Genomic DNA, 13,040 nt, shown 5'->3' on the forward strand with positions numbered 1-13,040 from the left:
GCCAATGCGATCCAAGGTCCTGTGGCGTGATCTGACCGTCAGGCATGGTGCGGCGGGATTTGGGCGGCAGAAACAACGCGTCAAGACTTCAAAAATCTGAACTTTGGCTAGGTTGTCAACCAATCAGGGACTCAGCTTTGGGCACTTGACATTTTCAGTTACTCGCTATGCAGTTCCGCAGGTGGTTGACTGCCTTACATCTGGTTCACACTGGATGTGGAAGCGCCGCGGAACGGAAGCCGCTTCTATTTGACGCCCTTGTTAACCTATGGTTTGGTTAACACCGGGCGCAGAGCGCCGCTGTCCTCTGCAGAAAGATCACGCCGTGCAGCGGATCGTTTCGGCATCTGGTCTATTTTGTGAGTGAGCTGCCAGCGATCCACGTCAATTCTGGCAGAACAGGTCTCTGTTAAAAGATCAAGAGTTTATTGAATTCTTTAAAAAAGAGTGGGCAACCTTCTTAGAATTTAACAATACTCCTGACATCTCACCATGTGTTCTCTGGGAAGCAGCAAAGGCAGTTATGAGAGGGAAAATCATTTCTTATTCAACTTATAAAAAACGTAAAGAGAAAGCAGAATTAATAGAATTGGAAAATAAAATAAAAACATGGAGACAGCTTATGCTGCTTCTGCAGAAGAACAGATTCTGGGAGATTTTAAAAAATTAAAGCTCCAGTTAAACTATATAATTAACAAACAAACACAATTCCAAATACAAAGACTTAGACTAGAAAGATTTGAAAACTAATAAATCTGGCAAATTTTTAGCTAATCAGCTTAAAATTAATAAAGAAAAATCCACAATAACATCTATTACTGATGAGTCAGGAAATGTCACTCATGACCTGATCAAAATTAACAGTTTTAAAGATTTTCATAAGAATGTATACACCTGGGGCCTGCACTCTCTGTGCTCCTGTGCCTTCCGTCTCTCTGGCGTGGGGGTCCTCTGCAGCGGTCCCCTGGCCTGGGTGCTTGGCGGGATTGCCCGCGGCCCCGTGGCGGGTGTAGGGGGGTACTGGATTCTACTGCAGCTTCTGCGGGAGGTCTTGGTGCAGGGATGGCTGGGCGCTCTCCCTCTTTGAACATTCCATCATCATCCGTCTAAGCAAAGCATAAACACTCACCTGAGCACAGGTGCACTAATAGTATGCGTGACAGAATGAAAGGCTTTATTTTGATAAACACATTAAGGCAGTCACAAAGTCAGCCTATTATCATCTCAAAAATATCTCAAGGATTAAAGATCTGATGTCTAAGCAGGACCTGGAGAAACTAGTGCATGCTTTCATCTTTAGTCGACTTGATTACTGTAACAGTGTTTTTACAGGACTACCAAAAAAATCCATCAGGAAACTGCAGCTTATTCAGAACTCTGCTGCTCGGGTTCTCACAAGGACCAAGAAAGTAGACCACATCAGTCCAGTTCTGAGGTCTTTACACTGGTTACCTGTCTGTCAGAGGATAGACTTTAAAGTTCTGTTACTGGTTTATAAAGCTTTGAATGGTTTAGCACCAAAATACATGACTGACCTCCTGACCCAGTATGTACCAGCCAGACCTCTCCGGTCATCAGGATCCGGTCTTTTATCAGTTCCTAGAGTCAGAACTAAACATGGAGAAGCTGCATTCAGCTTCTATGCACCACAGATCTGGAACAGACTTCCAGAAAACATTAGATCTGCTGAAACACTCAGTGTATTTAAATCCAGGTTAAAGACTCACCTGTTCTCAGCTGCATTTGATTAATATGTATTCAAAAGTTTACGTCCACACTGTCTATCTATGCTTGTTTTAAATTAAAATCTTTTTACTTTCTTTTAATTTTATTTTAATTATTTGAATGATGATGAATTACATTTTTACTATTTCTTTTGATTGTTTCTTTTAATGTTTTATGTAAAGCACTTTGAATTGTCTCTGTACATGAAATGTGCTATACAAATAAACTTGCCTTGCCTTTATCTGTGTCGGTTTGTATGATTAAGTGTGTGTGTGAACTGCAGTTGTATTGCGTACATTTTAACTAGTTTAAATGGAAAGATTATTTCCAACAGGTGTGTTTGTAACTACTGAGTGTTCGTGTAGACAGGCCCCGCCCATTCTAGATTGATTTTTGCACCTGGTTGTTTTATGATTTTACCACCCTCTCTTAACATCTTCTACTTTCTCTAAACTCCCCTCGAATACCTTTCTTTTGTGCCCTTAACCCCCCCGACACACACACCACCACCCCCACCCCCACCTCCCTCTTCTTTTCTTCCGTCCGGTCCAACAGAAAATAAAAAAGTTACTAACATAATCAATATAAATAAAGTTTAGCATGAAATACATCAGGGGTTTATACTCAATAAACTCCTGTTGTGACAGTAAAATCTCTAACACAAGAGGCTCTCAGCTTGTATCTGTTTGCTCAAAAAGAAAAACTTTTATAAATATATTTATAACTTTTAATGCATATAAACATTCACAGAGACCTGAAATGTGAGGAACCATCTTTTGGTCTTGCCTCACATTGCCAGAGTACCGGGTTAGAAAACAAATCTCTACAGCTGCTTTTGTCATCAACTGAAACTCCAGGAAACCTTTTGAAATCATGAGTTTTAAAAAATCTGCTTTCTTTGTGCGTTTTAGAAGCCACGTCCTTAAGGGAGCTGCCAAACTGGAAAACCAGCAGAAGAAAGCTGCAGATCTAGAGTACTTTTAAAGAAGAAGAAAGTAGCTGTAAAATGAGATTTATCATTATCTGCACCCCAGTCTGCAACAGAAGAAGCAGACTGGCAGTCATTGCCACATTGTCTTGTTTGTTGAGTGAATTTCACATGTCACTGCATACTGGCCTGTTTTGAGATGTTTTACTCTGGAATCATGGGTGTGTTAATAACTATTCATTTTGTGCCTCATCTCACTTATTCTCAGTTCTGAAAGAAGTGGGAGGGCCCAACAATTTCCCTATGATTCCACCACTTGCTGCTCTGGCTCTCTCCAGTGTTAAGACCTCTCACCACCTGGACCCCTCAGCCTAGCACTGAACTACGGAACTGTTTATTTTTTTCCAACGACCCCTTGAGACTGAACATCTTTCACTTGCCGTCAGTGCGCCGTGGCACCTGCTAACCAGGACTGTTGCTGCCTGTCACTCCTCGTTCCAGTTTGGCCAAAGTTCCCTAAATCATTTTGATTTCCTACCAGAACTGGCCCAACTCTGGGGTTCAAATTAAATCCTGACACCAAATGCATGACGTGGCTACGGGGTTGGAATGAGTCAGTCTAGAAGAGAGGAGTAAAGAGAGAAACACAACAGATTGTGAGACCTGGACCATTTGCAGTAATATATATATATATATATATATATATATATATATATATATGGGGGGCTTCACACAACCAAAACATGCCTATTTAAAAACAACAATGCAAAAAGAGGGTGACTACAGCCAGCAGACCTGCAACTAAAACACTGATCCTGAGGCTAGAACAAGTACTTGATCTCTGGAAAGTCAGCCAGAATATGACACTACACCCCTGAGATTTCCTGTTCCAGCCAAACATCCATAAATTAAAGATTTCAAAGATGTTCTTCTCTTTCTCAGTGGTCTGCTACGACTACACTATGTATTCTGTAGAGTATATACCATAGACTGTATATAAAATAACTATATAAGTATAGCTATATAGTATAGCTATAACTATATAATATAAAAATATTTTTACAGTCTATGGTATATACACAAATCCACTACAGGTGTTTTACCTCCGTGGAGCTTTGTGTTGTAGTCACATGCATACATACAGGGGTTGACTTATACCAGTGCTGGTACAGATTTTGGATTTTTCACCGTTTTGTGGTCCTTAAGTTGCTGTTAACTGTAAATGAATGTTAGCCTCTCAAATGTAGAAAAAATTATCTTGTTACTTTTTCATGTTGTGCTCCTTTTTTTATTTATTTTATTTTTTCAGAAATAAAAGCTATGCCTTTTCTTTAGGTTTAAAAAAAGCCATCTTCACAAGAAATAGATGCTCACTGAACATTTAGCTATTTTTAATAGCAAGGGTAAGACAAATTAAAAATAACTCCCAAACATTGGTTTTTAATTCTTTTTCTATTTCTGTCTCTGTAGGTCAAGTCTTGCTGTTTGTTGTAAGAGGCCATTTCTATTTTCTCTTTCTGTGTAAAATGGTTATTCCATCTTTAGATATGCGTCAGGTGTCTTTTAAGTCAAGAGAATAAAGAACCTCCCCTTAAAGTTATTTGATGATTCTCCGATCTGCTGTCAGCTCTATCTGAGGTCCAACAATAGAAAGGAATGATACCTTCAGTCTGGCAGGAGTTCAGAACAGTCCTGTCTGAAGGTGGAATTCCCCCTGCGCGTCGATGTCTACAGCATGTGTCGGTCAGCAAAGACTCACTCAAAGCCTTAGCAACACTCTGTGGAGCACAACAGTCACAGTATGTCTGGTGGTTCAAGCATCTCTTAGAATAACCATTGGTCCTTTAGGGAAGCTCTCCTGATCAGGATGCTTACAGAGTGGATCTCTGCACACTTGTAGTCTAAAGAAAGGGACTTGTATTTTATCTTGAGTTTATTTTCACGTTCCGTTCTTTAAAAAAAATCCTGCAGAGATCTTAGCTTGCTGCTTTCTTTAGATTTAGAAAAAAAATGGAATTGAATAAATGCTCATCAAGCCTTTGTGAAAATGCATGAATATAGAAATTAGTAAATGAACCAGATCATTTTGAGGGATTCTCTGGGATATTTCAAGAAATCTCAAAAAGAAGTGGAAGTTGCCAAAGCTGGTCATGACTCAGCCTCCTGTCCAAGATTAAATCCTGGTGGCCAAGTCGATCTTCAAGATTGCTCGACAACACATCAACATCCTGACGATGACTGCATCAAATGTTCCTCGATTATTTAACAACATTTCAACAACAAATATAAAAATCTGGACTGAACGATAAACTTCATGATAAACTTCCCACACACACGACAATGAGCCCCAAGAGAACTGGAAAACACACCTGTGCTCCCTTTAAGATGTGCCTTAAAACGGACAAATGGGTCATCTCAAGTACAGGTGCACGTGAGTCTAAGCAGGAACCCAACCATAAAAGAGACAGTGAAGAGGACTGTCTTCTGTATGGCATGGACTGTACCGCACACAAAAATACTAAATAAAAACCATGACAATAAATCTCTCTAAGCTTCACGTAAAGGCGGCTATTGCAGGTCCTTGTCAGTTTTTTTTCTGAAAGAAAAACAAAGCTGACAACATAATCACAGTGTAAAAATATTTAAAGGATCCAAACAATATTCTGAGGTCACATTGTGGGCCCTGTTCGTGTTCTCACAGCATGTTTACACAGGGAAAATAAAGAAACTGCTGCACAGCCTCAAAGAATGTGTGTTGATTGCTATCTTGAATGTCTCATATTCTCTCTGAGGGAGGAATGTTGGTGGGTTCTTCCAGCTAAATGGTAACAGCTGTTCCAGAGTGATGTGTCTGGTGGAGGTGCTGAGCTCTGCTGCTGTTTACTCTGGCCAGAGTCTCGCCGGGGGAAGCTTCAAATGGATGCAGTCAGCCGTCAGATGCCCATACTGTTCAAACATTATTTGGTTTCCTGAAGAATAAGAATTTTTACTCTGGAAGTTTGTTTCCAATGAGAGGGACCACTTTTGGTTGGCCTACAAAGCTTGGTTCAAGCCATGTAGGGGACAGGTCAGCATATTTCAGATAGACCAGCTCCTCTGATGGTGGGAGAAACCAGCCAGCAGCAGAGATCCACTCAAGCTTCATAGTCAGACATCTGTTGTTACACTGTGAACAAATGTGTACATAAAATACCTCAGGACTTCTGCATGAGTACATTTACAGTTCAAAACAAGCTTGAACATAAGTCAGCTGGGAAATACAACTAACGTCAGAGTGCTATTGGCTGTGTGTTGCGACGAAGAGTGAGACCAGAGGATTAACACAGCAGCAAAGAGAATGAAGTTCAAGTTTATTGAAGGGGAGTCTTAGCGCCCAGGGGTGAGGCGAGACCGGGGCTGAGCTGATGTGGAAGGGAGCAGAACTGGCCTGGCTGGCTGAGAACTGGAGCTAAAACACATCAAGTTAAATTGTTTTGATTTGAGATGCATAAAGGCAGCAATGAGCTTCATCTCACCTCTAGCCTTCTAAACAAGTGGGAGAAGAGTGTGGTGAGTTATGTGATTTATTTAGAGACCAGAGAAAACTTTCTTCAGAGATTTTATTGACGTTGTTTGAGGTTTTGAGGACATTTTTAAACAAAACAGTTTTGTTATTCTAGTGTGAGGAACCTTGGGGTCTGGTTTGACAAATCAATGTCTTTTGAACATCACTCGGGAAAGCCTGTGAAAAATTGTTATAATTTGAGGAATGTGGCTAAATTAAAATAAATTTTATCTAAATCTGATGTTGAGCTGATAACACATGCTTTTATTTCCTCACATTTAGATTACTGTAATTCCCTTTTTACCTGTCTCAGCAAACAATCTGTGAAACGTCTCCAAATGGTTAAGAACTCTGCTGCATGACTTTAATCAGCAGCCAATAAACGCACGTCACCCCTCTCCTTTCATTGTTACATGGCTTCCCATTAGTTTTAGAATCAATTTCAAGATTTTAACTTTAGTTTTTAGAGCTTTGCATGGACAGACCCCAAGCTACCTTTCTGACCTCCTACAGCCCTGCCCCTCCTGCTCGTTCCTTGCGATCTGAAGCCCTGAACCTTTTAATCGTTCCAAAAACTCATTTTAAAACCAGAGGTGATCTTGCCTTTCAGACAGTTGCCCCAAAACTCTGCAACGCTCTCCCATTGTCACTGCGTCAGATTGACTCTGTTGAGTGTTTTAAAAGCCAATTGAAGACGTTTCTTTTTAGTTAAGCTTTTAGTTGATATTTTAATTTTATTTTACCTTCCCCCATCCTTTGAGTTTCTGTCTGCCATCAGTATTTTATCCTTTTCTTGTCTTATTTATATGTACTGTTTTTTATTGATTTGTCTTGTATTATAACTTTTGTGAAGCACTTTGAGTGGCCCTCTGTGAAAAGTGGTATTTAAATAAAGACTTACTTAGTTTTCAGTAATACACAAAACACACTGTATGTGTCTTTCCTTTGTGACCACTTCATTAGGTACACCCATCCAATTTCCAACCAGCCAATCACCTGGCAGCAATTCAATCCAGACATGTAGATGTGGTCAAGACTCAAGATTCAACAGGACCTGGTGGCAGACAATATAGCGGCTGAAAATCATTTGCCGGAAACGGATATTGCCAAACATCATTAACCAGAAGTAGAAACTCCACATTTCAGAGTTGTAGCCGTTTTTATTAAAACATTTTAATGTGAATATACAGTTAAATATTTAGTTTAGCTTAAAATGTGTCAAAAGACTCTGCCAGGATTTGAAAAAGGGTTTGAATGAGTGGAAAGTTCTAACCTCTACACCACTACAGCCCCAGACTCATGTAATGCTAAATAGATTAGGAAGGATTTTATATGCAACTCAGTTTGCCCCCTTTTTTTTTTTTTGGCCAGATGTAAGCAACTACTTCCCAAGAGCGTCATCTACAACAAAAGCATGGATAGCACAGGAACTGTCTCTTATTTGCATCGAGACAACAATAAAAAAACATCCTGTAATTTTATTCTAATTTTTGCCTCCTCTCACTAATGGTGAACAGTGAACTGTTAAACTGGATTACAGAAAGAAGGAAGTACCGCTGAAAGTGTCCAAAGTCCTGTTGTAATGAACTGATCTGCTGGATAAAAGTAGTAGATGGCAGGCAGATAGAGGCTTATGGTGTTTTTAGTGACCAGAAGTCTTATTCAGAAGAAGGGGCCGGACTGGGCATGGGCAGGCTAGTTGGCTCGCAGGCAAGCTGGCACGTAATTGCTGAAGCCCAAAATCCAGAAGGCTGAAGAAAGCTTCGGTATATGGACAATCTGGGAGCTAGTGGAAGAAAAGAGTGAGGCTTGAAAGCTGGAGTCCTGATGAGGGACAATGGGTTACAGCTGTGGCAGAGACGGGACTGGTGGAGGAAGGAAGACCAGGAACTCAAACCCTCCACCCAACATCTGCGGGAGTGGAGAGACAAAACACACGGATCCCAACACATACAGATGCATATGTTATGGTTTGTAAATGTTCATCCGTCTGTTATACTACAGGAACAGCTATCCAAGCAGAAGTGTCCTCCAACTTCTTGGTTCTGGAGCAGGAGTAGGCAACTCCAGGCCTCGAGGGCCGCATTCCTGCATGTCTTCCAACATAGTCTGCTCTGGCATCTTCTAATTGACTGGACACACCTGAACCAGGTAATCATTCGTGAGTAAGGCTTGGATATCTGGAAATCCAAGCAACCCATAGGCCCTCGAGGCCTGGAGTTGCCTATCCTTGGTCGGGAGTGTCATTTACCTGCGCAGATCTATTTTTTCACAGGAGAAAATGACAGTGCTCTTAGGACAGTTTTATTGATGGAAAAGGACATCCTCTTTATCTGATCACACTCTCACATACAGAGTAAACCTGAAAAGAATGAACATGTGCATTTAATCCTTCAGGAATGGAGGTCACACACTGCAAACAGAGGGAGGAGGACTGAAAGACAGAGCAGGATAAGGGGTTGCCAAGGGAACTGGTTATTCAGACTCAGCGAAGAAATCCACTCATGTAACGTAAGTCTTCTTTGCCATCCACTCCATCATCTCACAATCACAGGAGAAGTTATTCAGCAATGCTAGTCTTGTTTTCATGCTATTTCTAACAGTCAAAAGTAAAAATGTCACATGATGGAATTGACTTATCTTTTGCTATTTGCTTAAAATTCCCATAAAGAATTTTCCAAATGCAGCAGCAAAGTTTGAACTTCTACTCAGCAGTCATTTAGAAGGGATGGAGCTTTTTTAAATCACGGCCACCTGCCAGAGCAGTCTTTCTTATAGGAACTGAATAGTAGTTAGGTAACCATAGAAACATGCCAAGCAATACTAAAATAGAACCGTTGTTTGGTGATGAGGAAGTACTTTCTTTGTGGGGAAGAGGAATGTCAAAGACAGGCTCATCTATATGCAGGGACAGGGCCAGCTCAACTGATGCAGAGATCCAGAATGACTGCTACCAATCAGGAGGGCTCTGCAATCTCCATGTTTTATTTAAAAGTTTCACAGTTCATTTGAAATGTTTACCCATTATGGAGCACAGTGAACAACCAGTTTGATGGTGCACAAACTGAGGATTTAAAGAAGCTTTAGAATGCATTCTGTATGCAAGCAGTAGTGTCACAGCTGATGTCACCGTCATCAGAAAATGAAAACATGATCGACTTTAAAGGGCTGACCTAACACGTGTTTTGGTCCATAAATCAAGCCAGGCTTTATTTTTGATTAAACTTGTACCTATTTTGTAAGGTCAACAGGTAGTTTGGCTTTCAAAACAGAACCAAACACTGAGTGGTTCTTTAGTTAACCCTTTAACTGCCTGCTCAACCAAATGGTGGGGCACATTTAGAAAACATGTTTTTTAAAAATATTGATTGTCTGTATTACTACCCAAGGTAAGGTACGGAGGCCCTAAAAGGAAAAAAAAGACGTAAAAAATTTTATTTTTTCCCCAAAATTGAAGTAAAAATATGTATTTTTTCTAGTTACTAGGTGGTATGCACCAGATAGTAACCAGAAAAAAATATTTTTACCTCAACTTTTAGAAAAAAAAATTCAGTTACTATGTGGTGCTGTTAGCAGGTTGCTTTTACAACGTGGGCTGACACCTTTTGCCCACCTGCAGCGGAATAGTCTCGACGGAATCACGACGGCAACCACTTCTTCTTTAGCCACTCTCCGGCTTAGTTTATTGAACAGACAGCCACACACCTTGCTCCTCACGAGTCAAGTTAGGTAGAGAGAGAGAGGGAGATGAACATTCTTCTTTTACGAATACACACGTAACATAAAATAACAGCGCCCCCTGCTGGTCACTGGATATGTACAGTCATAAACATTCATACCTCTATCAACACTCCCACTTATGAATGACCTGTATGCTGTACATCAACATTTTCAAATAAACAAACTAAAATAGACAGGCTCTTAAATGTTCAACATTTACATTCCAAACATAATCCCTGCGAACTTCATCAACTTCAGTTTAGTGGCAGGTTTAGTCATGACATCCGCAACCATGTCATCTGTGGAACAGTATACAAGTATCATTTTTCCTTCTCTTATGGTGGACCTGATGAAATGATACTTTATATCCACATGTTTACATCTTTGCCTGTTCACGGGGTTCCTGACAAGAGCAATGGTTCCCTGGTTGTCTTCAAAAACAACAGTTTTTGTGTACTCTTGAGAATCCATCCCTTTTAGGAGCTGTTCTAAATAAATACACTCCTGTATGGTTAGAGCAAGAGCCATGTATTCGGCTTCACAAGTAGATAGGGTCACTGTAGGTTGCTTTTTGGTTTTCCATGAGATCAATGAGCTGTTTTTGCTCATGGTTATACAATAACCAGTTGTGCTCCTCCTATCACTTGTGTCTGCCCCCCAGTCTGCATCGCTGTAGGCCTGGAGCCCCAGGCCTTCGCTGTTCTTTCTGAAACACAGTTCTTTGTTTGCAGTACCTCTGAGGTAACGCAAAACATGTTTCACCGTAACCCAGTGTTCATCTGTGGGGTCAGCTAAATGCTGTGACAGTTTGGTAACCACAAAACATAAATCGGGTCTTGTACAGGTGGTCAGGTAGATCAGGCTGCCCACAGCCTCTCTGTACTTTTTAACATCCGCCATCTTAGACGCATCTTCAGAATAATGTACCTTTTGGTCACATGGAGTTTCCCTAGTTCTACATTCCTGCATATCGAAGCGTTTTAGGATCTTTTCAACATATCTCTCTTGAGACATTTTAACGCAACCGTCAGATTGGCTGAAGTCCATGCCTAGAAAGTGTTTTAATTGGCCTAGGTCGGGGGTCGGCAACCTGCGGCTCCGGAGCCGCATGCGGCTCTTTAAGCACTCCCTTGCGGCTCATTGGCGCTTCTTCAAAGATGTTTGAAATTAAAAAAAAAAGGTTGGAAAGAAATAAATTGGAGCGATTTGGATGGGGGGAGAACTGAGCAGATGGCTAGCAGGTTTAAATCCAGTGATCAATTGTGTCCTATGCATTGCACGACCCCAAGTGATTGGAAGAAGAAGCGTAAATGCAGGCCATGTAAAATTAGCTGGTGTCAACATTTTGACTACCAGTTGTTAACAGTACGGAACCACAGAACAGCCGACACTGTGAGGAGGCTCACTCATACACACACCACTCTCACTCATGGTGCCGGTAAAACACTCAAGTCCCATAATGCAACACAAGAACAGACACTAACTCCACCCACTAACAAGGAACTATTTCTAAATTAACAGTCAGGCTGCCACAATATTTTTGTTTTAATACGATTTCTGTAGGAGGACAAACATGACACAAACATCCTTTACGTTTTCCAGTTGTTGTGAGATGAGTGTAGATGCTTCCACGCCGTCTGAGTCAGCGCACAGCAGAATTCCTGCCCGTGCGTCTGGAGCGCACGTGAGCGCACGTTGCTACGCGGGTTTTTAAGTCGGGTCGCGAGCTCCACGTACAAATCGGCACGCATTGAGCGCGCTGAATCTTCAATCCGGTTCAAGATTTCCACGCACAGTCGCAGCAGCTCAGAGCTGTAACTGTGCGTGGAAATCTTGAACCGGATTGAAGATTCAGCGCGGGAGCTGCTTGTGGGCGGAGTCTGCTTCAAAGCACAGAAGTACCAAACGTGATCACGAAGGAGAAATGAATCATTACGGTTTGTGTACGGTCAGGTTAATATGACACCAAGATGAGATGAGCGCTAATGAACAGTAGAAGAAGAATAAAAGAAGAATCTCCTCCCCGCCACTGCGTGCGTGACCGCGCTGCTCCGGTGTGGATACCACCTGCTGAGCGCGTGCAAGTCTCACACACCGGCCGCGTGCGGTGCGTGGCGGGGAGGAGATTCTCCTTCTATTGTATTTTTACTGTTCATTAGCGCTCATCTGCATCTACAACAGGGAGAACCGAAAGTAAAAGGGTTGAAAATCCCCCAAATCTTTCTGAAGTCTTTTGTTTTCACAACTCTGTCCTTTTAAATGACTGACTATAAGACTCACGCGCGCTCCAGACTTGGGGGCCAGGAATTTAGGTGTGCACGCGCTTACATTGACTCTTCATTGAAAGTGTGCGCTTTATTGACGTGGCCAGTGTGGAAGCACCTTAAAGGTGCACGTTACATTTTTGTGTTTTTTTTTTCAAATCCTCTAAATAAAAATGACATCAAAAATCGTATTTCTTTATTGTATGTCTTTAATTTCATCAAAGCAATGAAACAAACTGTAATTCATTCATACGCTGGGCTTGCTGTCGGTCTGGCAGCGCAAGGAATTGTGGGTTACCCATTCTTTTGCCTGTCTGACTGGAATTGGATTTAAGTTTGGGTTTTCGTCAACGTGTTTTGTTGTCTGACTGTTTAACATTTGTTGAACATTTGTGATTTTGTCCTGTTATGTTTGAATTCTTCCTGCACCTGGAGTGAGAATGAGGGAGAGACTGATCAGGACACCCTCTCGTTGTGTTATTGAGGGATGTCAAAATAAAAGCTCAGATGTTCGTTATTGAGGCTATTCAGCTTTTGTCAGATAGTTCGACGCTGCAATACCTCACCAACTTGTCAAGAAGCCAAAAATGAGACTTATATGACACGAGGACACGCAGCAGGAGAAATAATCATTTATTCGACACATTCTCCATGTGTTACTAACAGTGTAAGACTTTTATAAGCCTTTTCAATTCGTGCGGCTCCAGACATATTTGTTTTTTATTGTATTGGTCCAAATTGGCTCTTTCAACACTTTGGGTTGCCGACCCCTGGCCTAGGTCCTTCATCTTAAACCTGGTGGACAGTAGCGCTTTCACCTGGTTTAGGCTCTCATTGCTGTTGGCTGCAAGGATAAGAT

The sequence above is a fragment of the Oryzias melastigma genome, linkage group LG24 (assembly GCF_002922805.2).
Source record: "Oryzias melastigma strain HK-1 linkage group LG24, ASM292280v2, whole genome shotgun sequence".
In the NCBI taxonomy this organism is placed as follows: Eukaryota; Metazoa; Chordata; class Actinopteri; order Beloniformes; family Adrianichthyidae; genus Oryzias; species Oryzias melastigma.